General features: G+C 43.5%; 1 long non-coding RNA gene across 4 annotated transcripts in view; it reads right to left on the bottom strand.

The window, feature by feature from the left end:
- The window catches only part of LOC114018736, a 109,048-nt gene that overhangs the window by 78,696 nt on the left and 3,187 nt on the right, over positions 1-27,165 (bottom strand). For all 4 annotated transcript variants that reach the window (XR_006290406.1, XR_006290407.1, XR_006290408.1 and 1 more), the window contains exon 2: positions 24,433-24,464. This is a non-coding gene — a long non-coding RNA (uncharacterized LOC114018736). The remainder of the gene's footprint in view (positions 1-24,432; positions 24,465-27,165) is intronic.

The following is a 27,165-nucleotide window of genomic DNA, read 5'->3' as shown; positions in this document are numbered from 1 at the left end:
ATTTATTTGGGGTTTTGACCCCACTGGGAGTTGGGCATCTGAGTGTTAGAGAGAGGAACACTTCTTACACTGCTTTCAGTTTAGCTTGCAGTTTGTGGAACGTGCTTCAGACCTGGGTCTGTGTTTGTGGCCAGCAAGCATGTCTGGCACAGCCAGGCATGGCTCTGGAGTCCCAAGCTAGCAGGGAAGCAGGGGCAGAAGTAGTCTTGGCACATCAGTTGGCAGCCCCAGGGGGGTTTCTGTGATCCAACCCATCACAAAGCCCCAGCAGGTAGGTGTTGGAAATCAGCTGATCCAGCTAAGCAGCAATTGGCTCTGATTCCCAGCTGGAAGATATAAATGAGATCCCAGCTCTCCAACAGAGAGTGTGAAAGAACTTTTTTAAGTAGTAACAGAGGGTTAGTCTGCTCTGAGGCTAAAGAAAAACTGTAAAACTTAAGCAACTAGGGAGTAAAGGACTTTTTCATATTTCTTACATTTGTGTGGCAGAGGAATAAAAGAGCCACTGTAGAAGGCTAACACAGAGTTGGGCTTGGCTGACTGTTTTGTCCCCAAGCTGGTGGACAGACCCATCAGACAATAACATATTTTTGGAGCTAGCATACATTATGAAGATGGCAATGTTAACTTAAATGGAACTAATCACATGAATAAAGATGTGTGAGGCTGGATACTGAATGTAAGTAGACGTAAATAACATTCACCCCTGGTTCAAATCCAACTACAAGACCAAAACTGAATGTGATGGAACTTTGTACGCTCATTGGGGAAAGATAATGGCCTTTAAAGAAAAATGAGAGAACGGGTAAAGAATTAAAGACTTGACCTTGCAATGAGCTTCAGGTGAGTAGACTGACCCCTGTGCCTGTATGAACCCTATTAACTTCAATGGGGCTCCATGCAGGTATGGGGGCCTACCTACCAATTTCAGGATTGGAATCCTAGTAACAAAAAACATGTTGCGGAACTGAACCTGTGATGCATGGCATGCTGTCAATATTACTACTATACTATAAAGGACAAAACTGATGAGGCGGCTTCCAAATGTTCAAGGATTCAAACTAAATGTTTTTTGAGCCCATGAACGCACTCTTCATTGACTAAGAGAGAAATATTGAGTCTCATGATATGCCTTTTCCTTTCCCCTTGAATTAAGCATGCTGCCTCTGCAACCCTAGATCTTTCTGGCTAAGGAAGTGGGAGAAAGGCAATAGAACTCCAACCCACATAGTCTACTGATCTAGAAACCCAAGGGAGGTGAGGTAATATCTTTTATTGGACCAACTGCTGTTTGTGAAAGACTAACTTCTGAGCTACACAGAGCTCTCCTACTGATCCTAGGTATCTGTACCACACCCAGCACTGTAACATAAGTATCTGACACATGACAGTGCAAAACATTACCACTAGGCTACAGGACCTGTTTTGACTTGTTTGTTTGGAATGTGTTTCTGCAAGTGTTGTCATGTGAAGGTGTGATTGCTAGGGACACTACTTTATTGCTACTGAATACCAGAGAAAGGAGACTGTGTATCAGTGGATTTATACATGTTATACATGAAATCCTCAGGTAAGTGACACAGAATATGAGGTATTATCATAAATACTCACTGGAGACTATATAACACCTCTAGTAAAGCATGTCCATCAGACTGCTCATCAGCTATGTTTGTGGTGTCAAATAAAAACGGCACATCCTTCAGCTTCAAAAACCCAAATCTCTAGCAGTCTCTAAATCAGACTGCCCATTAGCACATGTAAGCAGTGTCAGGATGAGCTCCACCCTGACATCTGGTGGTGAGGTGTGGCAAGTTGTGGAAAAACTTCAGGGGCTGATCTCATTTGCATAGGCACACCCACCCCACCTAGAATGAGGCCATAGCTGCTCAAATGGTCACTTTGGATGCTGTGGGATCCCCAGTGTCTCTGTTATTGGGGCAGGAAGAATAAATTATTACCCTGATTATGGGAACTGTGCTTGGAACTGTACTTGGCCTTTTGTTATGATGGAGGCACTCACCATCAACTAAGTAGCACTCACTAGGCAAGGGTCATGGGTTCCAAAACTCTGTGAATTGAGAGAGGCTGGGGACAAGTATTAATACTTGGTGGCATGGGCCCCTTGGTGAGGGCCTTACATGTTAATTGCACTTCCTCCTCTCTCCACTGTGGAATATCAGAGCTAATTTTGATTTCATTAGACGTCTAGTTACAGGCTGCTGAGCTCACTTTGGGCTAATAGTGCACCAGCACTGAGGCTCCCCTACTACAAGCTGAATTCACTAAAGAGCTGAACTGACTAAGAGCTGAAATCACTGAGCGTTGTGTTAAGTAGTGGGGGAGCCTGAAGATATATTGTGGAGCAGTTTGCGGGACGGCTGGAGTGCCTTGTGGACAGGCTGGTGGCGCAGTTCGTAGGACGGCGGGAGCTGCTGGTGGGACGCGGAGCAGTTTGTGGACCGGCTGGTGGAGCAGTTTGTGGGACGGCGGGAGCTGCTGGTGGGCCGCGGAGCTGAGCGAAGGAGTTCGTGGGGCGGCTGGCAGAGCGGAGCGAAGGCCTATGGAGCTGTGGGGCAGTCAGCTTCAGATCATGTAAGGTGCCTCTTACCCCCGTCCCATCTCCACCCAGGTTGGGAGGTAAAGCTCCGCAGATAAACTTTCGAACTCTGGGGCTGCCCTGACCAGGGACAGAGACTTTTGGGTCATGAGACTTTTGGGACTTTGGGTGATTTGGGGTTGCTGGACTCAAGAACCAATGGGAAAGGGGCATGCCCCAATTTGCTTGGGGTGGGTTTTTTGCTCATGGGTTGTGTTATGAATCCTGGTGGTGGTGTTTCCCCAACATAATGCCACATTGTTTCTCTCTGTTATTAAAAGGCTTTTTGCTACACTCAGACTATGTGCTTGCAAGAGGGGAAGTATTGCCTCTTGGAAGCGCCCAGCGGGGGTGGTATGTATTTGTCCCAGGTCACTGGGTGGGGGCTCGAGCCGGTTTGCATTGTGTTATTGGAATGGATCCCTTAGATATTGAACCCGGCCCTTGTTGCTGCCAACTCTGATGGGCAGAAGGGTTACACACAGAAAGGTGTTTATGCCCTTTGTAAGCCATGGACAACCTGATCACACACTTAAGCCAATACATGAAATAATAATTTCAAAAGAATAAGTAACATCACCTGTTGTGCTAGGAAACTTTGTTTCGTTCTGGAGTGCTATGCAGAATAAAACAGAGAGCCATAATTTCAGAACCCATTCAGAAAATGATTTACCTCAGTAAAGGTGTTATCCACAACTAGACTATGTATGTAGATCTACAGATTAATTTTTAGTTACTTATGTTGATACTGCAGTTTGTTTGTCTAGAACACATTCTACTTAATTAATTCCACATACCTAACTGGAATTTTATTAAGGCCATGTCTACACTTACAAGCTTACAGTGGGACATCTGTATGAGAGCTCATGTAGCCGTGTTACGCTGACAGCAGAGAGCTCTCCCGTTGACATAATAAAACCAGCTCAATAAGTGACATAGTGCTGTGCACATGAGCACTTATGCCAGCAAAACTTGTCACTCAGGGCTGTTTTAACGACTAATTAAGTGGCTTTAGGTAGTAAGATAGCTGGGAACTGTACAAGCCACCACCTAATGTGACAAGTCACAGGGAAAGGCCTGAAGAGAAGCCAGCCCTGTGGGTTCCAAAGTTCCCTGCTTGCAAACACAGGGGCTAGGGTTTTGTTTTGGCAAGCTGCGTGTGTGTTAAAGGAGAAAGCCAGTGGACAGTGAGAAACAGTTGTGAGCACAGCTCTGAGAAAGAACAGAGACAGAGCTCCATGGGGCACAGAAATGACTGGAGGGGCAGACTTGCAAACTGAGTGAGGAAACTGCTTGTTGTGGTGGTGGTGGTTTCTAGTGTGTTCAGGGAAACAGGCTTTTGTGTACATTCCTTGTAAATAGATGGATTTGCACTTAAGAAATACCTGACTGAAATTAAACAGAAATTAAAAGGTACAGTGACTAGAGTGAAATCCTGCCAGCTGCATGGACACTTTTCAAAGACACCATAATAGAGACCCAACTTAAATGTATACCCTAAATTAAAAAAACACAGTAAAAAAACTAAAAAAGAGCCACCGTGGCTTAACAACCATGTAAAAGAAGCAGTGAAAGAGATAAAAAGGTATCTTTTAAAAAGTGGAAGTCAAATCCTAGTGAGGTGAATAGAAAGGAGCATAAAACTACATTAAATGTCAAAATGTAATAAGAAAAGCCAAAAAGGAGTTTGAAGAACAGCTAGCCAAAAACTCAAAAGGTAATAAAATGTTTTTTAAGTACATCAGAAGCAGGAAGCCTGCTAAACAACCAGTGGAGCCCCTGGACGATCGAGATACAAGAAGAAAAGGAGGACTTGTGGCACCTTAGACTAACAAATTTATCTGAGCATAAGCTTTCGTGAGCTACAGCTCACTTCATCGGATGCATGCAGTAGAAAACACAGTGGGGAGATTTTATATACACAGAGAACATGAAACACTGTTACTGTTACAGACTGTAAAAAGAGTGATCAGGTAAGGTGAGCTATTACCAGCGGGGATGCAGGTGGGGGAGAACATTTTTTAGTGACAATCAAGGTGGGCCATTTCCAGCAGTTGACAAGAACGTCTGAGGAACAGTGAGGGGGACAACAAACATGGAGAAATAGTTTTACTTTGTGTAATGACCCATCCACTCCCAGTCTTTATTCAAGCTTAAGTTAATGGTGTCCAGTTTGCAAATTAATTCCAATTCGCAGTCTCTCGATGGAGTCTGTTTTTGAAGTTTTTTGTTGAAGAATTGCCACTTTTAGGTCTGTAATTGAGTGACCAAAGAGATTGAAGTGTTCTCCAACTGGTTTTTGAATGTTCTAATTCTTAACGTCTGATTTGTGTCCATTTATTCTTTTACATAGAGACTGTGTCCATTTTGGCCAATGTACATGCAAGAGGGGCATTGCTGGCACATGATGGCATATATTACACTGGTAGATGTGCAGGTGAACGAGCCTCTGATAGCGTGGCTGATGTGATTAGGCCCTCTGATGGTGTCCCCTGAATAGATATGTGGACACCGTTGGCAATGGGCTTTGTTGCAAGGATAGGTTCCTGGGTTAGTGGTTTTGTTGTGTGGTATGTGGTTGCTGGTGAGTATTTGCTTCAGGTTGGGGGGCTGTCTGTAAGCAAGGCCTGGCCTGGCCGGGCCGTCGGGGGGCCGGCCCGGCCCGCCCCGCCGCTGGCCTGGCCTGGCCGGCCCGGCCCGGCCCGCCGCTGGCCTGGCCTGGCCTGGCCGGGCCGTCGGGGGGCCGGCCCGGCCCGGCCCGCCGCTGGCCTGGCCGGGCCGTCTGAAACCTGCTACTCTGAAACCTGTCATGAAGATGGGGATCAACTGTTCTGTGTCCACTGAAAGTAGGACCAGTGGTAGTGGGCTTAATCTTCAGCAAGGGAGATTTCGGTTAGATATTAGGAAAACCTTTCTAACTCGAAAGGGGAGTTAAGCTCTGGAACAGGCTTCCACGGGAGGTGGGGGATTCCCATCACTGGAGGTTTTTAAGAACAGGTTGGACCTCTCAGGGATGGTCTAGGATGAGGTTTATTTAATCCTGCCTCAGTGCAGGGAACTGGATTTCACGACTTCCCTTCCAACCCTACATGTCTAGGAGTCTCCAGTTTATTCCCAATTTGTTGGCCCAAGATGTACTCAAAAACTTGTTCCATGACAAAAGGGATCATATTCAATCATCAGAAGAATGGAGCAAGTCTACTGTATCCCTCTGTCTTACAATCAAGGGTCGTCACTCCAATTCACAGTTATGCTTTTAAAGGCTCGCCCTGCATTGGGGTCATAGAGAGACATTTCCCCTATAGAGGAAGAGAGCTACTCTTTCTGGAGGCCATATACACCCATGAATAGGACCCTACCAAATTCACGGCCATGACAAATGAGTTACTTACTGTGAAATCTTGTCTCCCCCTGTGAAATCTGAATTTGTGTGTGCTTCTACCCTACACTATACAGATTTCACGGGGGAGACCAGCATTTCTCAAATTGAGTCTCCTGACCCAAAGGAGAGTTGCTGGGGAGTCACAAGGTTATTTTAAGGGGGTCTTAGTATTGCCACCCTTACTTCTGTGCTGCCTGCAGAGCTGGGACACCGGAGAGCGGTGGCTGTTAACCAGGCTCCCAGCTCTGAAGGCAGTGCCCCGCCATCAGCAATGCAGAAGCAAGAGTGGCAGCACCATACCAGGCCACCCTTACTTCTGCGCTGCTGCCGTCAGAGCTGGGCAGCTGGAGAGTGGTGGCTGCTGACTGAGGGCCTAGCTCTGCAGGCAGATGTACAGAATAAGGGTGGCAATATCATACATGCCATCCTCTCTTCTGTGCTACTGCGAGCGACGGCCCTGCCTTCAGACCTGGGCTCCCGGCCAGCAGCTGCCGTTCTCCAGCTGCCCAGCTCCGAAGTAAGGGTAGCAGTACCGCAACCCCCCCTACAATAACCTTGTGATCCCGCCCCCCCCCCAACTCCTTTTTTAGGTCAGGACCCCTACAACTACAGTACTGTGAAATTTTAGATTTAAATAGCTGAAATCATGAAATTTAGTATTTTACGAATAAAGCTGACCGAATTTCATATTTTGGTGCACAACATAGGGTATCCAGTTCAGCACTTAGCTGCCAAAATACTCATTTTTGGCACCGATGTGCCAATTAAATTAACATAATTGTCCAACGTTTTGAAATTGGGCTCAGAGTGTCTGACCATACAGTACCACAAGTGGCCCTTACTGACTAGGAATTATCTGGTAAAAATCACATCCAACTCAGATTGTTTCATCTCTCACTCCATTATCGTGTCAATTTATCAGAATCTGTTCTTCAAAGACAGACAAAGTCGTGAATACAACAGGGGTGAGAGGATAAATTAGATCAGTATTAATGATCAGTTTTCCATTTGATTTCTAAACAAAGAGGCATATTTTGCTTTTGCCCTTCTCCCCATTACACAATGACTCTGTGTTACATACTAATGATTTCAAAATTTGGGCTGGGATTTTCAAATCCTCGAAGGGACTTAGCTGCCCTGTTTCCATTGAAATCCAATGGGAATCAGGCACCTAACTTCCTTAGACTCCTTTTAAAAAAATGTATCTTCAACTAGCCTGGGGTCATCAGAACTCAAAAATATGCATCAAATTTCTATTCGTTTTTGGCAGTCGGATAAAGAGCCAATTATTTTTTCAGCTATTTTAAAGAAGAACCCTGGCCCACAAAAGCTGTTATTGTGCCAACACCATCCCAAAGAAACTTTATGGCGGAGATACAAACCTCTGAGAATTGGAGATTACTATGGAAATTAGAAACACTGTCAGAATCCTAGTTATACCACTGCTAGGAAAAAAAATATTTTTAAAAAGCAAAGAAATCCTTTTTCAACTTCACTTGCTGCAGGGCAGGTCAGAAATTATAATGGAATTTCAGTTACAAATGAAAAAAAAGAAAAGAAAACCCACACTTGCTCAGCACTGACTTGTATTCAGCCATGTGAGAGCACAAGCAAGAGGCAAAAGAGAACAGAGCTGTGAAGAGACATTGTGCTATTGTTTTCATTGAAGAAGAACTCAGGGCTTTTTGCAATGTCTCACAAAGGAAAGGTGTCTAGGTTTTTTTTCCTTTTCAGTCACTTTGGTTGCCCATCAGATCACGTGCAACAGGGAAAAAGACAAGTTTTTTTTTCCCCTGTGAGACAGTAGACCATTGCGATTTTCAAGTTCGCAGCACCTTCCAGGGTCAACAATATCTTTTTAAGATTCCTCTTTTCATAGTTGCCTTTGGGGAAAAAATGAGAACCAACAGGCCACGTTGCTTGGTTTTTAAAACTAAAATCATATCCTACAGCATTTACTCACTTAAGGACGCAGTAAAAATCCTTTCTGCAAAATGTGGCTGTGCTCTGGGTATATAAATGATTCACAACTTTAACGACACAACACTCCATCTGCAGAGCACTTAATGTCACTGCAATATATTGATACTATCTGACTGAACTCTTGACAGCTGTTCAAAGATACAGGGCCAAATTCTGCATTCAGTTCTACACATGTAACCCCTCTGTGTTCGGACTCAAGTCTCCTGATTCCCAGTTCCACACTTAATCTACTGAACACCACTGTGTCACATGTAAATTTCTGGGCGAACTCAGGGATATACAGTATATGCTATCTAGACCACACTGATTATTTGAGTCATGATTTATATTTTCAAAAGCATTTGGCTATACAGTGCAAAAGAATACTTGTCTGCTATTGTTTTCCATTGTAAATAATACTATTATCTGATTGATGGTGGCAGTGGGATGGCTGTAAAACTTAGAATTTCACCAAGGACCATGGGCAGTTTCTAATGGCATAGCCAAATGGCAGTTGTACCTGTGGAATCAAGAACAGATTTTTTAATATGTGACCAAGCCAGAGGCTTGTTCTATACTCCAAGGACACTGACTTGGTAACCGGATTTCAGCTGCAATAGTTGTACAGTTTGGGCCAGATCCAAAAATGGTGTAAACTGGCAGCTCTCTAGACCTGACCCTATTTACACCAGCGGAGGATCTGCCCCCATTGCTCGATATGGTATGCACAATCTGCAAAGGCAGGTTTTTGCAGTGGAAATAGCTTTAGTAGAATGCACTTGAACCGGAAGACCAGTTTCTGTTATTGTTGCTGCAACATTTAATAACCTGCGACCACAGATATAAAGAGACAGATCTGAAACCTTTTGGGTGTCTGATGAAGATTAGGAAGGAAGGGAAATAAAACCATAAGTCAAAGTCAACTGACCTAGAGGAGAAAAAAGAAACCCTTCATGCTGTGACCTTATTAAAAAGTTATATGAAAGAAGGCATGATGAATGTTGAATTGCAATGACTACTTCTGCTGGCTATAAAGCGTTGTGAAAAAGCAGTCAGAGTAGATGGAAGGGCAAAGGGAAAATTGGTCCAATAAAAATGACAGTGGGGACCTAGAGACAGAAGAAAAGGAAATGGCAGCTCTATTAACTCTTAGTTCACTTTTCCTGCTTAAAAACATGCAGATCCTTTTTCTATCCCAACGATGAGCCAACTAAAATATGCAGGTCAACATCGTCAGCATCCTGTCCCTCTGATGGCTGAAACCTCACAGTTGCATTCTGATATGGAAGCAGCGACAGCTGGACATACACAGAAAGCAATAGAATTTAAGGGGACATTATTTATTCACAGTGAAACAGCTTCGGCAGGAGAAACTGAGACCCCCACAGCAGAATATCCTATAGGCCAGTAGCTAAGGCACTCACCCAAGAAGTGGTAGATCACTGTTCAAATCCCTTCTCCCTCAAGCAGATGGGAGACATAAGCTGGGGGTCTCCCACGTCCCAGGTGAGTACTCTAGCCATTGGGCTCAGTGTTATACGGGAGGGGACCGATGGGGTAAGTGAGATCTGAGCACACTTACTGGATTTGCCGCCGCAGGTGCGTTAGGCAGAGGAATGTCTGCCTTTTCCCAGTTCATGCATTGCTCTGGGGCATAGACGTCCAAACCCCTTTTTGCTGTTGATGAGACAAGTGACCAGCAATGACCAGTCCCAAGTCCAAGAGACCACTGAGCAATCCTGCCACAGGCCACAACCCAAGACAGACAAAAATGGTGATTATGGGGAATAGGAGGATTTTGGCAACTAGGGGTTCAGGCCAGGGAAGCTGGTCACTCCAGGGACTGGGGAGCGTCAGCAGCTGGTGGGTTGGGGTCAGTTTGGGGCACTTGTCACTGGGTGCAATACAGCAGAGTTTGGCAGAAAGGAGGCCTGGGCAGGGGGACGCTCAGTGTGACCTTTAATCCCCTCTACTGCCCACCCACTGGGTGTTCAGGAGGAGGCCTGGAAACCACACTTAAGTTTCTTTGTGAATCTAACTTGTTGTGTAGGACAAGTCAGTAACTAATATCCAGCATCACAGCCTTGATTGTGGTAGCACCCACCTGAGAGATGTATGTCTATAGGCAAGGAGGAGGGAGAAACTAGTCTGGGCCTTGCAAGGGAGACCCCAAATTTAAAATAAAGTACAGAGAGGCAAGTGATATTGATGTTCTATGAGCCACAATAGGCCTCACTTAGAACACCGTGTAAAAGGCACTTCATACATTAATAGCTTTTTGTACAAGTCGCGTATTTCAATAAGCGTCCATATGTCAACAATGCATTCACATCACAATCAGAAAGGGAGCATAGGAAAAGTACTGGTACCACAACCACAGTTTCTAACTGTCCTTTTCCATGCACAAATGTATCCTCATGTCAGTATTTGAGGAGCTACAGGCATAAACCTCACTAATCAAATAAATATAGACCCCTTAGATGCAAGCAAAGAGTTTGCTTTTGGTTTCTTCATTGAAGCTCTACAGGGAGCGAGTAAAAACACAGGGTAGTTTATATATGTTAACATGTATTCTCCCTTTCATTCAGGCATCCGTTTATTTCTGACAAGCAACCCATTAAAACAGTAACTCACAAGCAATCGAGTAAAACAGTCCTGATTCAAAGTTCACAGAAATCAATGGCTCATATCAACTTCCAGGGGCTTGCATCAGGTCCCAAGTAGTTAATCATATAAAGTAAGATTCTTCCCTGTCACCATTTTTCTATAGATGCAGGTAGGATTACAAGCTTTGCACAGGGATCTCTTGACTTATGAAGGATGCTACCTTAGCCGACCTGGCTATTTCTACAATGCAATTGTTTAAAATTCAATAAATCATAGTATAAAAGTCACAATTTACTTCAGCTGTGGAAGTTAAATTGACTAATAGATTGAACAGTGCAAGCTATGCTGATGGTCATAGGAAGTGTGTCTTGTATAATGCATTGGTTTCTAAGATGTAAATTCTATTGCAATATGCGAAAGTTCTGATGTTTTTGGAATTACTTCCACTTCGTAGTATATGAATGAATTGGTTTTAGGCCTGTCACTGATAGGGAACAGCAGGGCACTTGAACCTGCTAAATCTTAGGGGTTTATTTCTACATATACACTGTATATCAATCACATTCTTAGTTCATACAGAAAAAAAAAAAAGTGACACTTAATAGTCTTTCTTCTGGGATGCACTATCTTGCAAGATGAAAACAGAATTATTATGAGACATTAAAACGTGTGCTTTGATCCATAAAAAAATAAGTAATTCTTTTCCGATTAATAGACGAGATTATACTAAATCCTCTTGAGAACAACCTTCATTTTATTCCTATGCTTCCTTTACCTTGCACCATCAAAACCGAAAAAAATCCTACCTCACTCTTCTGAATTACATTCATTCATTTTCATAGAACCATAGGGTTAGAAGGGACCACAAGGGTCATCTGATTTCTAGTCTAAGCCCCTGCCAAAATGCAGGATTTGTTGCGTCTAAACCATCCAAGACAGATGGTAACCAGCTGCCTTTTGTAAGCCTCCAGTGAAGGAGCTTCCATAACCTCCCTAGGCCATCTGTTCCATTCTCCTATTGTCCTTACAGTTAGGAAGTTTTTCCTGAGATTTAATCTGAATCTGCTATGGTGTAGTTTGAACCCATTCTTCCCTCTTGCCACAGAGGGCAACAACTTTTCTCCATCTTTTTTTGTGGCAGCCTTTCAAATATTTGAAGACGGCTATCATGTACCCCCCTTAAACAAGGATACTTCCCCAAAAAAAAACTCTTCAAATTTTTGATTTCTGTGCCTTTAAATTTTTGTGCTTCAGTCAGCATATCTCAGCCCTTTGAAACCCTCAAATGGAAGGCATTTTGTAAGAGAAAAGTGTTATCACTATTTTAGTAATAACCCCTACCTGCACGCAGTTCACATAAATACCGTGGGCCTGATTTTCCACTGCAAAAGAGGCATGTAAAGCACTACCAGCAGTGCGAGAAGAAAATTCTGATTTGGTTGGGTTTTTACATTCCCTTTGAACAAGTGCAAATGATTACACAAAGCACAAGGCAATGGAGAATCAGGCCCTCTACGTATAGGATTTCCTGACCTATTTTACATCTTCACTTTGAGGGATGTTTTTGAACCAAGATTATAATAAACTAAAGTCCTCAAAGCATCATCAAGGCATTTAGTTGTATTTGTTTAACACAATATTTATATACAAATACCACTGAGGTCTAATATCCAAAGCAATAAATGACAATGTTTCTAGGTAGGTATAACTAATTCTTTAAGCTTGAATTTTTGAGATATACAGTGGGTGCCTTTAATAGTCTGGCAATATTTGCTTGCAATACCCCCATCCTATTAGGAGGTGTTGATCCAGCTGGGAAAGAGTTAAGTGGATTTTGCTGACTCTGAAGCAGATGATTTCATACCCTGTTTCAGTATAAGCGGAGTGGGTCTTTGGAAGAGAAGATCGAGAGTGTGGGCTGAGTAATCCTGAGGGAGGAACTCTTTGAGCAAAAAAGCCTGTGGAGATGTGGGCTAATCTTTGTTATTTCAGTGTTTTGTTTGTTGCTATAGCTAAAACCTCAACAAGCAGTTAAGTTTGGACTTCATATAGTAAAGGGGATTGTTTGCACACCAGGTTGGGAAAGATGCTTGCGTACAACATCGTTAATGGTAAAAACCAGAGCTGGTTTAAGTTCTTACACATTTTTCCAACAATTTTTTTAAATCATTTATTGTTAACTTTTTTAACCATATCCAAAAGCTGTTTGAGTATTTCTGAAGATCTGAAATTTTAACTAAATCTTTTCCCACAAAAAATATGTTTTCTTCTTTTGGGGAGGGGGAGGGAGTAAATGTCACCATTGTTCAAACATCACTAGAAAAAAAAAATGTAAAAGGAATGTTGATAAGGGCACCCACAGAAGTATAGCAGACTACCAAGAGCTGTTCCTGCAGAATTTACCCCGAGTTGAATGAACAAAGGAAACAAATGGTTTACTTCATGCAGCTCAACTGTTCTCACCTCTCCCTATCTGGAACGCCTATCAGAGGTAAATGTCATTTATCACACTCAACCTTCCACTTAAACGGACTGCCTCCGAAGCTCATACTTCTGTCTTTCACCACCACCACCCCTCCTTCCTGCCTCCCCCTCTCCCCAAGAGACTGAAAACTATTATTTATAAGCAGGGACACTGATAGAGAGATCTAGAAACAGATTTTGTCAGAATCTCCCCACAAAACTATTGATTTTCATTGCAACTCAAGTCCTCCCTCCGTCCAACTGGCACATCCCACCTCCCACCTATTAAACAAATGCAACAAGCTGAAGAATTCTGCTACTTTTAGAACAAAGCAAGTGGCTGCATTAGTCTGCTGCTGCCAGTTCTTTCAAAGGCGAACAAAGAGGGGAACTCCAAGCCTCTTTTAAATACTGCAAGGTCAAACCCGGAAGTTTTCTTCTCGGAAGAAAAGCACAAACGCAAGTTGACCCTTGACATTTAAGTGAGCTGCTAACTAAATCAGGTAAGATGTGGACTGTTGTGTTCAGCTGCAAAACATTCAAGTGACTTTGCCCTTACTGAATTTATCACAGGCTCAGGCTTTGAAAAGTTGTCAAAGCATAAACACATTAGTTAAAAGCTCAGGTTTGCTTCAGTGGACAAGCCAGCGAACAGCCATAAGTCATATTCTTTTGTTCAGCTCGCAATAGCCTTTTATATACACAAAACCCTATAAGAAAGCTAACCATGGCTAGCTGCAATTTCAGACACAGAAACATTTCTAACAATCTGTCTGGGTTGATCCGAGTGATTTCTTTAGTTCTATGGACATGTTTCATCCCTTCCAAACCAGGAGAGAACCAGGTTTTAAGATCATGGCCTTATTCTCAACTGATATACATCAGGATCGTTCCATTGATGTCAATGGAGCTATGTCATCAGACACCCACCGAAGGCCTGCCCTAGCATTCTAGAACTAGTATTCCTGCATGCACTGAAGTCAGAGGCAATACTCCCATTAACTTTAGCTTGGCATTGTCCACAACATCCGATCCAGCTACAGGAGTAAACAGCCGAGCTGAATTTGTAGGTCACTCTGAGAATGACTCCTATACACATGGCAGCAAGCACTCCATGTTTATCATGCCACAGGGATTTCTAGATCATTTGTGCTCATTTTACAAGGTTTTTTTTGTTTGTTTGCATTGTTTGTAAATGGGAGCCATGCAAAATCACCCTTGAATCTGAAATCCATACTCCTTCCTGGTCATGTATCAGCACCAGTAACAGAGAGTCTGCAAGCCAAATTCTGTCCTTGGTTACACCTGTGCCTTTTATCATACCTGTTTCATCTCATTGACCTTCAGTGAGGTGGCAGAGGTGCATCCGAGGGCAGAAACTAGACCTGCAGTTGGAATTTAGATCACAACTCTGCTGCTGATGGATAAGCCGGATTCTATTGTTTAACCTCAGTCTTGTAGACCCAGCAGAGCTAACAGGAGTTAAAAGCAGTAAAAAATGTATGTACATCTGACTCTGAATACAAACAGGGAGCAGGTCTGGTGAGGAACCAGACACCATTCTTACACAGGTTTCAGAGTTGTAGCCGTGTTAGTCTGTATCAGCAAAAAGAATGCAGAATACTTGTGGCACCTTAGAGACCAACACATTTATTTGGGCATAAGCTTTCGTGGGCTAAAACCCACTTCATCGGATGCATGCAGTGGAAAATATAGTAGGAAGATATAGAGAGAGAGAGAGAGAGAGAGAACATGAAAAAATGGGTGTTGCCATACCAACTCTAACGAGACTAATCAATTAAAGTGAGCTATTATTACACCGTCACCTCTCAAAGCATGGTTCTGCTTTGAGAGGTGACGGTGTAATAATAGCTCACTTTAATTGATTAGTCTCTACAGCTAAGGTCCTGTAGACAGTACCAACTAAAACTCAGGATGTCCAGGATTCATATATGGCCCCTTCCATCCCATTTAGCCAGGTAAGGAGAGAGAATCATATGCACTGTGGCATGATGGGAAGGGGAAGAAGGCTAGAAAAATCTGCAGCCATACTGTGAACTTGTCAGGCCATTAAACAGAGTTGGGCAGGATTACTACTCCTCATTGTATTTAGTTGTTTCAGAACATCATTTGAGACGACACAAAGAGACTGCCATACTCCCTAATCCATGGCACATCTCCCAGCGTAGAAAAGGTGTGTCACACAATGGTCTGTGGACAGAGGTACGCCATAGCCTAGCTGACCTAGCATGTCACAGCCTAAAAGCCATGTGTGCGAGGTCTTCTGTTTCAATGAGATGTGCTGCTGTGAAGGAAACAGCGTAACCCTAACCTGCAAAATGGATGCACCAAGTATTGGCCAAGCCTAGCTGGGCCAGATGCAATTTGTTATTGCACTAGTCATAGACAATACTGAAAAATAAGAGCTGCAAATATGAGTGACATCATAATACTGTATTGAATTACACTTCACACTTACATATCACATTCTGTCTTCAAAGTACTTTGCAATCTATGGCCCCAATCCTGCAAAGGCAGAAAGAGGGCCATTAACATTTACCTCAGAGCTAGTTTTATCCTGTGGGATGCCCAGACACACATCAACAGCCACCTACTTGCTCCGGGCCCCTACCAAGTATTTTTGTTGCCTTGCTCTTTACTTCGCTACTGGCCACTTTATAGGCTTGCTTATGAGCTGCCTGTTCTTTGGTTATGTACTGCCTATTATTTGATCATCAATTGTCAGGTCACTACTTCCGCTGAGTGTTAATTGCCAGTTCATTGCTTTTAACTGCACACCAACTGCCGGTTCATTGCCATCACAGCTTAATTGTTTTGCCAGCTCATTGGCCCTAATTGCTAGTTTCATCTTTGCTGTTCTTCTGGCTACCTCTCCCTTCTTTCCATTTCCCTGCTCTCTTCCTCCTCATCATCACTGCCCATCCCTCCCCCCGCTCATCTCATCTGCGCCCACTAACTGCACCTCTTCCCCTTGTTCCATCTGCTCACTTCATCCTCTGTCACCCGCATGCTCAAACACATTTTCTCTTCACCACTTTCCCGGCTGCTTCCTACCTGCTGGCGGCATCTGTCCTAATCCTGAGCCTCCCCCTTATCCACAATCTCTTCTCCTTCCTGTCCCTGCCTTCTTGTCTTTCAGCATCTAGTTCAGACTGCTCATCCCCACTATCAAGGTCCTACGTGTCCCTGACCCACCTCTCATGCCTTACTCTTTGCCCACTTTTCTGCCGTGCTGCTCCTTGTCTTCGTCCCCCACCAGCACCCTTGTGCCTTTTTCATGATATCCCATCTTACACACAGACGCACACTCCTACCCTGCCACTTCACCAAGCAGCCACACTCTGCTCCTTCACTCAGAGCTCACTGCCTGCAATCATGGTATCCCCCCATGGACCCTACACCGCCCCCTCGAGCTCACTATCTGCTCTGCAGTCACGGTATCTTCATCCAGCTGACTTTCACTCCAACACTATCAATTCCTGCCCTATTTTCAAAAAACAAAAAGACACACAGACACACGCAATTTGTTTGGTTTTGTTGCACATCATCTACATTTGATGTAACCCCCTTCCCTCCCTTCTTGTAAGCTCTTTGAGAAAGATACCCTGGGCCAGATTCTGGGATGCATCTGAGCTGTCCCTGTTCTAGGATGTCAAGGTTCCTTCCCCACTCTGAACTCTAGGGTACAGATGTGGGGACCTGCATGAAAACCTCCTAAGCTTACTTTTACCAGCTTAGGTTAAAACTTCCCCAAGGTACAAACTATTTTACCCTTTGCCCGTGGACTTTATCGCTGCCATCACCAAACGTCTAACAGGTATATAATTGGGAAAGAGCCCGTTTGGAAACGTCTTTCCCCCCAAAATCCTCCCAACCCTTACACCCCCTTTCCTGGGGAAGGCTTGATAAAAATCCTCACCAATTTGCATAGGTGAACACAGACCCAAACCCTTGGAGCTTAAGAACAATGAAAAAGCAATCAGATTCTTAAAAGAAGAATTTTAATAAAAGTAAAAAGAATCACCTCTGTAAAATCAGGATGGTAAATATCTTACAGGGTAATCAGATTCAAAACATAGAGAATCCCTCTAGGCAAAACCTTAAGTTATAAAAAGACATGAAAACAGGAATATACGTTCCATTCAGCACAGCTATTTTACCAGCCATTAAACAAAAGAAAATCTAACGCATTTCTAGCTAGATTGCTTACGAACTTTTTACAGGGGTTCTGAGCTGCGTTCCTGATCTGTTCCCGGCAAAAGCATCACACAGACAGACAGACCCTTTGTTTCCCCCCCCCCCCCCCCCCGACTCCAGCTTTGAAAGTATCTTGTCTCCTCATTGGTCATTTTGGTCAGGTGCCAGCAAGGTTATCCTAGCTTCTTAACCCTTTACAGGTGAAAGGGTTTTTCCTCTGGCCAGGAGGGATTTTGAAGTTTACTCTTCCCTTTATATTTATGACATAGGGCATGCACATAACACCAGGAACTGGGAGGGGAATAGCTAGGATCACTACCCACTATAAACTACCCTACACCAGAGGATTTCTATCCTCGTCATTGGAGGAATCCAGGATATCATTGGAGGAATCCTCCACGGGCCAGAGGAGCAGGTCCATAGCTGCTTTCACAGGCGCTGATTTTTGGTTTTGCCAGTGTGTGCTCCTCTCCGCCCCCTCCCATCCCCGTGCGAGCAATGCGCGGGACCTCAGGGGAAGAGGTCGAGCAGGGGCAGGGCCTCGTGGTGGAGCACAGGCAGGGTCTCAAGGGGAAGAGGCCAACCAGGGGCGGGGGCTCAGGGTGGAGCGCAAGTGGAGGGGCCATGGTCAGGGCGCTGGGGCCACAAAAGATGAATCCGGCCCTGTGGGTGCTGAGAACCCGCCCCCCCCCCGACTTGTGCTCGGCGCCTGTGGCTGCTTTGCACTGACAGACTGCTGCAAAGCAGCTACAGTGTGGCCAAGAATCTGGACCAGAGTTGACTTTATTTCTGTGAAGCGCAATGGGCATTTATTGTGCTATAAGAAGTTCAATATTATATTAATTATCAATGCTCACAACAGATCTCTCAGGATGAGAACCATCCCCGAATGTTCGAATCCAGAAACTGAGGCAGTTGGCTAGTTTATTTCCTGCCCCTACCTACAGTTGCTTGCTGTTCAGATTCTGCCGTTCCAGCTGGAGAATTTAGTTCTCAAATACCTGTAATGCCAACCTCATTTACTATTTGGATCCAGCCTGATTATATCCAGTACTGAAATGGGTAGACAGAATGAGGCACATGGTAAAGAAAAGACATATAGATTTGTAGATACAGGTTGAACACTGCCCATATTTGAATGCCACACAAATATGAAAAGCCTGCTGACAGTCAACACACACACACAGACACCCCTGCTAACACAAACACAACAGTGTACCTGGTATAAGTTCTGCTGTTCTCATAGCATGCAGAGAAGCACCTATTCTTCCCACTTAATATTCTTCCCACTGAGTTCACAATCCCCCTTAGCCATTATCCTTCATTGCTTTAGCTTTATTTTTCACACACTGTAAAAATAAATCATATATAAAACATAGGAACACAACAGCTAGGTCACACATCTTACTTCCTTAATGAATGCAACTATGCAAGGATCACGTACAAAACTGTGTTACTGCAGAGTTGCTGTACAGTAATGAATTTGGTTATTTCTGTTGGCTGTAGACTCATTATACTTTTCTTCCCCACCTCTTGACTAACCCTCCAGGCTCTATTCTATATTCACTTACACTAATGTCTATATCGCAGCCTCATATAAAGTTATACAAAAGACAGGCTTGCTATGCAGTGAAATATGACAACGACCAGATCTTTCAGATGAGTAATTGTTTTCAGTAGATAACCCTGTTCTACCATGAAGACGCTCAATAAACGCTGCAATATGATGTACGGATCTGTCCCTGGTTTCATTAACACCAAACAGCAATGCAGATTTTGGCATTTGATGACTAGCTGATCTCAGAATACTATAGAGTTCTGGTTCAGAAAATGATCCAAGTGACTAAAGAAATTAAAATTGAATTAAAAGTTCATTGTTTGAGGAACAGTTTCCCCTCAACACACATACAATACTCCCATAATGCTAACAGGGGTACATATTGAGAGTTGAGAGTACATATTGAAGGGACAAATATACACCCCAGAGAGGAATCTAGTGGTTAAAAAATTGTGCTAGGACTCAAGAGATCTGGGTTCAATCCCCAGCTCAGTCTTCCTCTCTGACCATGGGGGTGTCACTTAATTTCTCTGTGCTTCAGTTTCCAATCTGTAAAATGTGGGATAACAATCCTTCCTTCTTCCCCAGCCTTTGTCTGTTTAGACTGTAAGCTCTTCAGGTAAGAGACTGTCTCTTGCCATGTGTTTGTATAACTGCTGGTCCAAAGGGGCCACCCATCTCAGCTGAGTACTTTAGGTGCTACTGAAATATTAGTAATCAATAACTTATGCTAGAAGCACTGCTTATATACAATCATAGTCTGTCCTCATGAACTGGTTAGCATTTACATTCTAATCTCCCCTGAACAAAAGCAGAATAAGTGTATATTTTAGATTCCTGTTGTCATGTAGTAATTACTAACCTGTTTTAAACCTGAATCTATTCTTCCATAACACTCAGATTGTTCTATGCTACTATCAGCTTCAGCCCTCGGTCTCCCTCCTGTCTGTGCCATCTTCAAGTAATTAAGGTCACTTTTCCAGCTGTTGTATCTGCAAGAGGCCTCATTGACTTCAAGAGAAATAACTGTCAGCCTGTTTCTGTTTTTCTTAAAACGTGCTTTGAGTTCCACCTGCCCCTTCATCTTGATTACAGAATTAGAAGAAAAGAGTCAGTAAAATTCCAGGCAACATCAAAGATGCTTTCACCGCACAGTAGAAATCCAAGATAACCAGTACCAACAAGGTGGGGATGGGAAAAGTTATAGACTTAGTCTGATGTTGTTCCCTGCTTTTGTCAATAATCCTTCCTCCCTCTTGCAAAACAGTTTCAGGAATTTAATTAAAGGGAGTGGGAAGGTTTCTTAGGAGCAGCATTTTTTCCCCTACTCAGAAAATATTCCACATGTCCCAGAGTAAGCATGTTGGTTTCACAAGGATGAAAAACCCAGGACATATGCCCATAAGCCCATTAGGCAATTCCAGGATTCCCATTAAATGGTGCTCCAGTCCAGATGTGGACTGCCTGCTAACTAAACCGAGCCAGTTATTTGTATAGCTAGCACAAATGTGCACTGCTGTTCGATGAATTCTTGATTCTGCACACACTCCACCTCCAAGTGGTATGGGTAAGAACCAGCACACAACAGAGCACGTGAGAGGGCCATCGGTGAGCACAGTTCCACTGATGCCGCCTGTGGTCATCATAGAGACCGACAGCAGCACCAAGGAAAGCAATTTTCAAGGTACAGAGAACAGGCAGAGTTGGGCCTTCTGTAAAGGCTGAAGATCTGTGGGAAAGGAGAGAAACTGAGGCAAAAAGGGTTCAGGGTCACATAGGAAGACTGTGGCAGAGCCAAGACCTGAACCCAGATCTCCTGAGGATCCAATCCAATGCCTCAGCTGAAAGATCATCCCCACTGACTTCAGTTAGGCCGCTCCGGACTTACACCGGGATAACAGTTCAGAATCTGGCTCACAAAACATTCCTGTCCAGAGCTGACAATCATTCTTTGGGAGTGTTAATAAAAGATGAACAGACTGAATTGCAATGGTTTGTCTTCACCTTCAGATTTGTTATATGCATGTTTATCTTCAGGACTGGGACACCAGACAGTTGATTTATGTAGCACTGACTGGGTCTATTGACTGTATGCAATTCAGATATAGAGCTTTCTACAGTTGCAAGAGGGGGTTAAATAAATACAAGTTTCATTACCGCACCTGGCTGGGAATTTCCCCTTCCCGGACTACAAGTTCTTGGATGGACGATTCTCAATAGGAGCCACTTTTTAGATAGCAAATACTTTTTATTCCATATATTGTTGTAGGTCTCCCATATAATCTGCTGCTGCCAGATCTGTTTTTATTTGTGCTTGTAATTACATGTAAGGTGCCAAGAAAATGGCAGACTTTGTACCTTTACTATATTACTTCTGGTTACTGCTTATCAAACTGTACTGCTTTGAATATGCAGAAAGCCTAATAAAATATTGTAAATTCACTGACATACAAACGGTTTTCATCAAGTTAAAAAAAATGAAACCTCCTGAGTAATTCATAACAACTAATAAAGAATAAGATTTGTGCTATTTTTCTACTGCTGCAGAACTTGTGCAAAATATTCATATGTTCCAGTATATTGTATAGGTGTAACTGAAATCAATTGGAATATTTCATAGAGGTATGGTCTAGGTCTCTGACCACAGGACTGTAAACTGTGCACTCCTGAGTTCTAATTCCCACTGTCATCTCAAGAAAGCCATTTAACCTTTATGCCTTTTTTCCCCCACCCACCCACCTAGAAATGTTATATAGATGGTTAATGCTTGAAAAGAGCTGGGTAGCTTTAGAAGGCTGCAAGTGACACACTTTATTAATGCGTATAACAACGGATATAAAAAAAAAGCAGTGTTTGCTAGTCTCAGGCACACTGTAACATTTGAGACTCTTCTAGATAGAAGTCTTAAAATAAGAATGGTCGATGTACAAATCAATGAAAGATGGCAGCCTCTCTCTAGGCACTATCCTTAATGCGGAGCTATTTTTTCAAACTTCGTAATTTTTCGTTTGGAAATGGCTGAAAAATTCTGTTTTCTATGAGATTTTGCAGGTTTGGAGCAATCCCTCTCTGAAGGAAATAATGTAATTAGACTTGTCCTTGATTTCCCTCCTGGGGTGGGGAGAATCCTATCCAAATGCTTTCTCTGCATAGAATTTCTCTTTTCAGCAGTGGCTCCTGTACACAGCCAGCGGTGCTTAGGACACAGGTACAGCAGCAGCAAAATAATCAATTTCTTTCTAATGCACTTCCTTAAATGTCTCTCCAAGACCAATTAGTCACAATACCTACAAGAAACTAGCTGACTAAGTCATCTACGTATTTCGTGAGTGAACTGCTTGGAGGGAGACGGACCAGTGCTGGGAGGGAAGTGCATAAGGACGTTGGAATGGTATTTGGAAACTGAGGTGGGAGAAAAACAAGCGAGAGCAATGTGTGGAAGAAGGCAGGGAGGAGGAATTTGGACCCCCATCCTGCAATGGGTGGAGCTCTGCATCCATTCAGAGCCTCACTGATGTTAACGGGGCCCCTGTGCCTGCGAGGAGCTCCTGGTATCAGTGAGGGCCTGGATGGGCACACATTTCTGTTCATCCAGCTCCAACAACAAAGCAAAGAAATAAGTCGGGTCCCCATCCTCCTCCTGATCACGTTGCTTGTACGTTTCATCCTTCTCTCCCATCCTTAGTGTATCTTTGTCTTTTTAAGTTATATGTTCCTCAGGGCAAGGATTTCAGTAATTGTTATTATTATTGTCTTATAGTTTTTTGTCCTTAGTAGCACTCAGAATGTGAAAGTTGCTGTTCTCTCCAGCTGTGTTCAGAAAGCACCTTGCATGCTGTGGGAGCTACTACAAACAATATCGTATTGCTTTTAAACAAACTGGGATTCTGAAAGAATCCAAAAAACAGCATGCAGCTCGTCTTTCTCCCCTTTCAGTGTTGCCAGGCAGTGTATGTCTTGTTAGCACACATCTTGACCTGGTTATAACTAGCCCTATAACTTGACCTGGTATTTTTCTTCGAGTAGTAACATGTTGAAAAATACCAACACAGGTACAATGCTAATATACTTTTTTCTTCTTCATAGTGACATTTCCATGACAGTCACACGACAGGATAACTACACATGTGTACAGTCCTCAAGCCAAACAAAATATAGGATGTTTTTCCCCAGTGCAGCATTCTTTTTAATCAAAGCTGCTTTAAGATCCGTATACCTTTACACACACAGAGTGGTGTATCCTACGCCATGAGTAATCCCACTGACATCAACCTACTGAGTAAGGAATTACTTAAAGTGAGGAAGGGTTTCCATAACTGACCCTTAATTTCTATAATTTAAACAAAAAACAACCTTCAATTTACTCTGTATCTTCATCAACTCCATCATCCAGACAAGCGTACAAAGCCAAAAAAAACAGAATTGTAAATGTCACACACACATCATCATCATGCAGTGACAGATGAACATCTCATTTCCTATCCCCTTATTATACTATATTACAGTCCTTATTGAGATAAAATGAGTAGAAGAGAATGATCTGCCACACAATTTATTAGAGTTGATGGAGTGTAGACAGACTTTTCAATCTCCTTTAAAACACTGTGATGCTCCATAGTGTATTATTAATGGAAACAAATGAACACAATCTGCTTCAGCTTTTCCCCAAGCCATCCACCAAAGACACAGTGATGTAAATCAATTCCACTTCATTTCCCCCTTTAAAGTGCAGGAGAACTTTAAAAGGGTCAGTGTCAAGGTTGGAAGGCAAAAGAACCCAACTCCTATAAAACTTGAGATTATACAATAGTTACAGATTCCAAAGACACTGCAGTAACTTTGCTGGAGGGGGGTATTAAGGGAAATAAAACATATAAACCCAGTCTAGCTAATAAATAAACATGATGCACACTACTTTAGATTCCACAACAACAAACCATTGTGTAGTTTCATTGTGATAGCATGCCTGTGTGTAAGCACTTCAGGAGCAACGTTCTTGTCAATTTCTTTTTACTGTTTGAGTATCAAATTGAGGCAGCCAAGTATTGTATGGAAAAGTACTATTTGCATGAGATTCCCTCCATCACATATCTGCCCAATGATTAAGGTGGATTATTTGCAATTGTGAAAAATGAAGAAATCATGGTTTTGTCACAGCAAAAAATGCAAGAGTCATACTTTTAGTTTAAAAAAGGAGAAGTCACAGCACACAATGAATATGAAGTTTTCCAGAAGAAAAGTGTTAAACGATCATCACTGATAGCAAAACATCAAATACATGCAGAATATACAGGGAGATTTTAGACAACACTTGCTGGCCAGTCTTGTTTTGCACATTACTGAATCCCATTGCTTAAAAATGCACAGGACAAACAAGGAGCCAAATTTGTCAATATGCACGGAGTCTTGCTCAACAGTAGCCTGGTTGGGTTGACAAAGACCATGGGTGAATCCTGACTCTACTGAAGTCAACAGGAATTTTGCAATGGATTTCAGCAGGGCCAGGATTTCGCCCCATTGCATATTCATGAAAGCATCACTACAATTTGTGCCACGGAAGTCATGTGGCACTGACAAAACTTGTTGAGTCATAAGTGCAGCCTATCAACCTCAATGTAACCATGAAACATATTAAGGTTCACCTACCTCAAACAATGAGCCTTGGTAGACACAAGCACCTGTAGGACCAAAAAGAAAGTCGATTAGAAGGAAGCTGATATCAATAGACTCACCCATAAACCAGTGCTTCAAAACTACTTGACCTTGCATTCTTTGAGCATCCACAATTCCCCTGAAGGTCACTAGGGTTTATTTTAGGGATGCCAAGACAAAAAGCAACCAAATACAGAAAAGGAAATGTTACTATGAATCCAAATGTTTGTCCTTTTTCTATTTGCTTTAAGACAATGCAGCTCTATCAATCCACCACTTGCTCAATCACTCCATTGAAAACTCCATTCAGCCCTAGCACCTCCTTGTTCACCTCCTCCTGGCATTGGTCACCTTCAAATCCAGAAGGCAGCACAAACAACGAACTAGAATCGGGTAAGTAATGTAGTCACTTTATCATGGCAGCAGCTTCCAGAGACATCATGCGCATCCATCCACCATCAAGAGGATAGAGAGGGCAGGCCATAACCAGCTGGCATGCTGTTTGTTCTTGAGCTCCACGGAGGCAGGAGGGGGAACTCAAGAAGCCACAACTGGAGGGATGGCAGTTAAACTGCCCGTGACCACAATAAGACCTGTTATAATGAAGAAGGCTCTTTTGGTACCTATTTACTCCTGAGGGCTGCATATGCAGCTCTCTCTGTATTATGTGGGCCACATCTATTCAATATATATACTACCTGTATGGTCCTGAGGCTGTCACATGAGATGCAGCTGGATGCTGCTTGGACCGCAAGGGAGAACCACTGGGCTCAGGGATGCAGTAAGTTGTCTATCTGCCAATAAATGAGCCATTGATCCAAAATATAGTCCCTCACCACCCATTGCCACTGTTCCTTGGATAGTCATGTCTGATGTACTGCCTGAGAGAGGCAATTATCTCACCCATTCGAGCAGAGTGCCACTGGGTGGCATCTATTGACTCCCCCAATCTCTCATAGGGTGCTGTCTGAGGTACTCTGCTTGGCACTGCCCACTGGCAAGCTTTTATCATTTGCAGTGTTGTTATAAGCCATGTTGATCCCAAGATACGGAAGGGGAGGGGAGAGGTGAAGATATATCTTTTATTGGACCAGCTTCTGTTGCTGTAAAGCTTGACTCCTCCACCAACAGAAGGCAGTCCAATAAAAGATGTTAATTACCTTACCCACCTGTTAGCCGATGGCCAAGGATGTTTGGTGAGGTGCCAGCTATGCCCGTTTTATACCATCCGTGACTTTAACCGCTAGGACGCACTGTCCCTTCGCGGCGGGCAGCCCGGGCTAGGCTGACGGATGCCCCAAGGTCCTAAACACCCGTGACTTTAACTGCTAGAGCTCAGAGCTCCTTCGCAGCGGGCAGTCAACACTGACTGACAGGTGCCCCAATGGCAGCACTAAGAGCCTCTCCACACCCGTGACTTTAACTGCTAGAGCTCAGAGCTCCTTCGCAGTGGGCAGTCAGGATTGACTGACAGGCGCCCCGAGAGTTTGCCCCATGGAGGCGGCACAACTCAACGCTAGGCTCTTAGTACTCTCACCTAATGGCCAGGCTTTATAGCCAAAACGGCTGAGGTTCTTTAATTGTGTTGGCTGCTCTACAGTAAACCAGAGAAACAAGTCAGGCTTATGCACAAATGGTTACCAAAATTTATTAAAACTAGATTCTAATCATGTGGTTACAAAATTGCTAGTGCCTACTTATTTAAATGTAGAGATGTTACACACACAAACAAGTTACAAAACTGAAGCCACAATCCCAAAGAAAGAAAACAAAGTATAGAGCTCTATTTCAAAATATGTGTACACTAAAGATAGGAGATCAGGTGTGGGTGCTTCTTACCCTCCTTGCATCTCTCGATTCCAGCGGTGCCAAGCCAGGATCGGTCACTCAATTCCGCGGAAAGACGAATAAGGGACAAGGCTTAGGGACCCTCTTAGCTGCAGAAGCCTTGGGAGGCTGTCACTTATCTGACCAGCAGATAGATAGTGAAAAGCACTCAAAAATCATGGTGCTGTAGGTCCCCTACTTATACCTCTGTACTCCTTTATTCTCTTTCTCCTTTCTTATGCCAAATTGGGGATGGTCTGTCTGGGCGACGCCAGCTCTCGCAAGAGTAGTTTACACTTGCAAGGGAGAGAAACAATAAGTTTTGACTACTGGACATTCCTTTTATTAGGGTAAATATTTTCCCACCTAGGATGTTGGTGTGTGTGCATCATGCTATTTAGTAGAGGCTAAGAGCCATGTCTGTCACAGCGCCTCTGCCTGCTGTGAGCCTAATCGTTGTATATGTTCCCAGAGGCACATTGTAGCAGCACACCTGTGCTTTTCACAGCTTCAAAGGCTGTGCTGGAATTTATGTTAAGTGCCCTGTTTTGGCTCCCGTGTGTTCCCAGAAATGCTGGTCTGAGAGGGGGGGGCTGGCTGTCTGGCTACACCACCTTGTCTCTCTCAAACTCTTTCACATTTGACCTCGCCCCATTTTAGCAGGTTTTCATGGCCTTTCTTCTGACTGAATAGTGGGCCAATGTTGTTCCTTCAGGAAGGCCTCCTCGTTTGGCTGTGTCCATTCTTCCAGCTGAGGTCAAAACAGCCCAGCACCAGAGAGCACAGACATGATGAGCAACAGCACCACAAGCTTCACCCACACTGAGCCAATGGGCCTCAAAGTTGACCAGGAAGGTCCTGCCCCTATGGGGACGGTAGTTTAGTTTCTATGCCAGCGCA

Source organism: Chelonia mydas, chromosome 4 (genome assembly GCF_015237465.2).
Source record: "Chelonia mydas isolate rCheMyd1 chromosome 4, rCheMyd1.pri.v2, whole genome shotgun sequence".
Lineage (NCBI taxonomy): Eukaryota > Metazoa > Chordata > Testudines > Cheloniidae > Chelonia > Chelonia mydas.
This window is presented reverse-complemented; position numbering and strand designations above follow the sequence as displayed.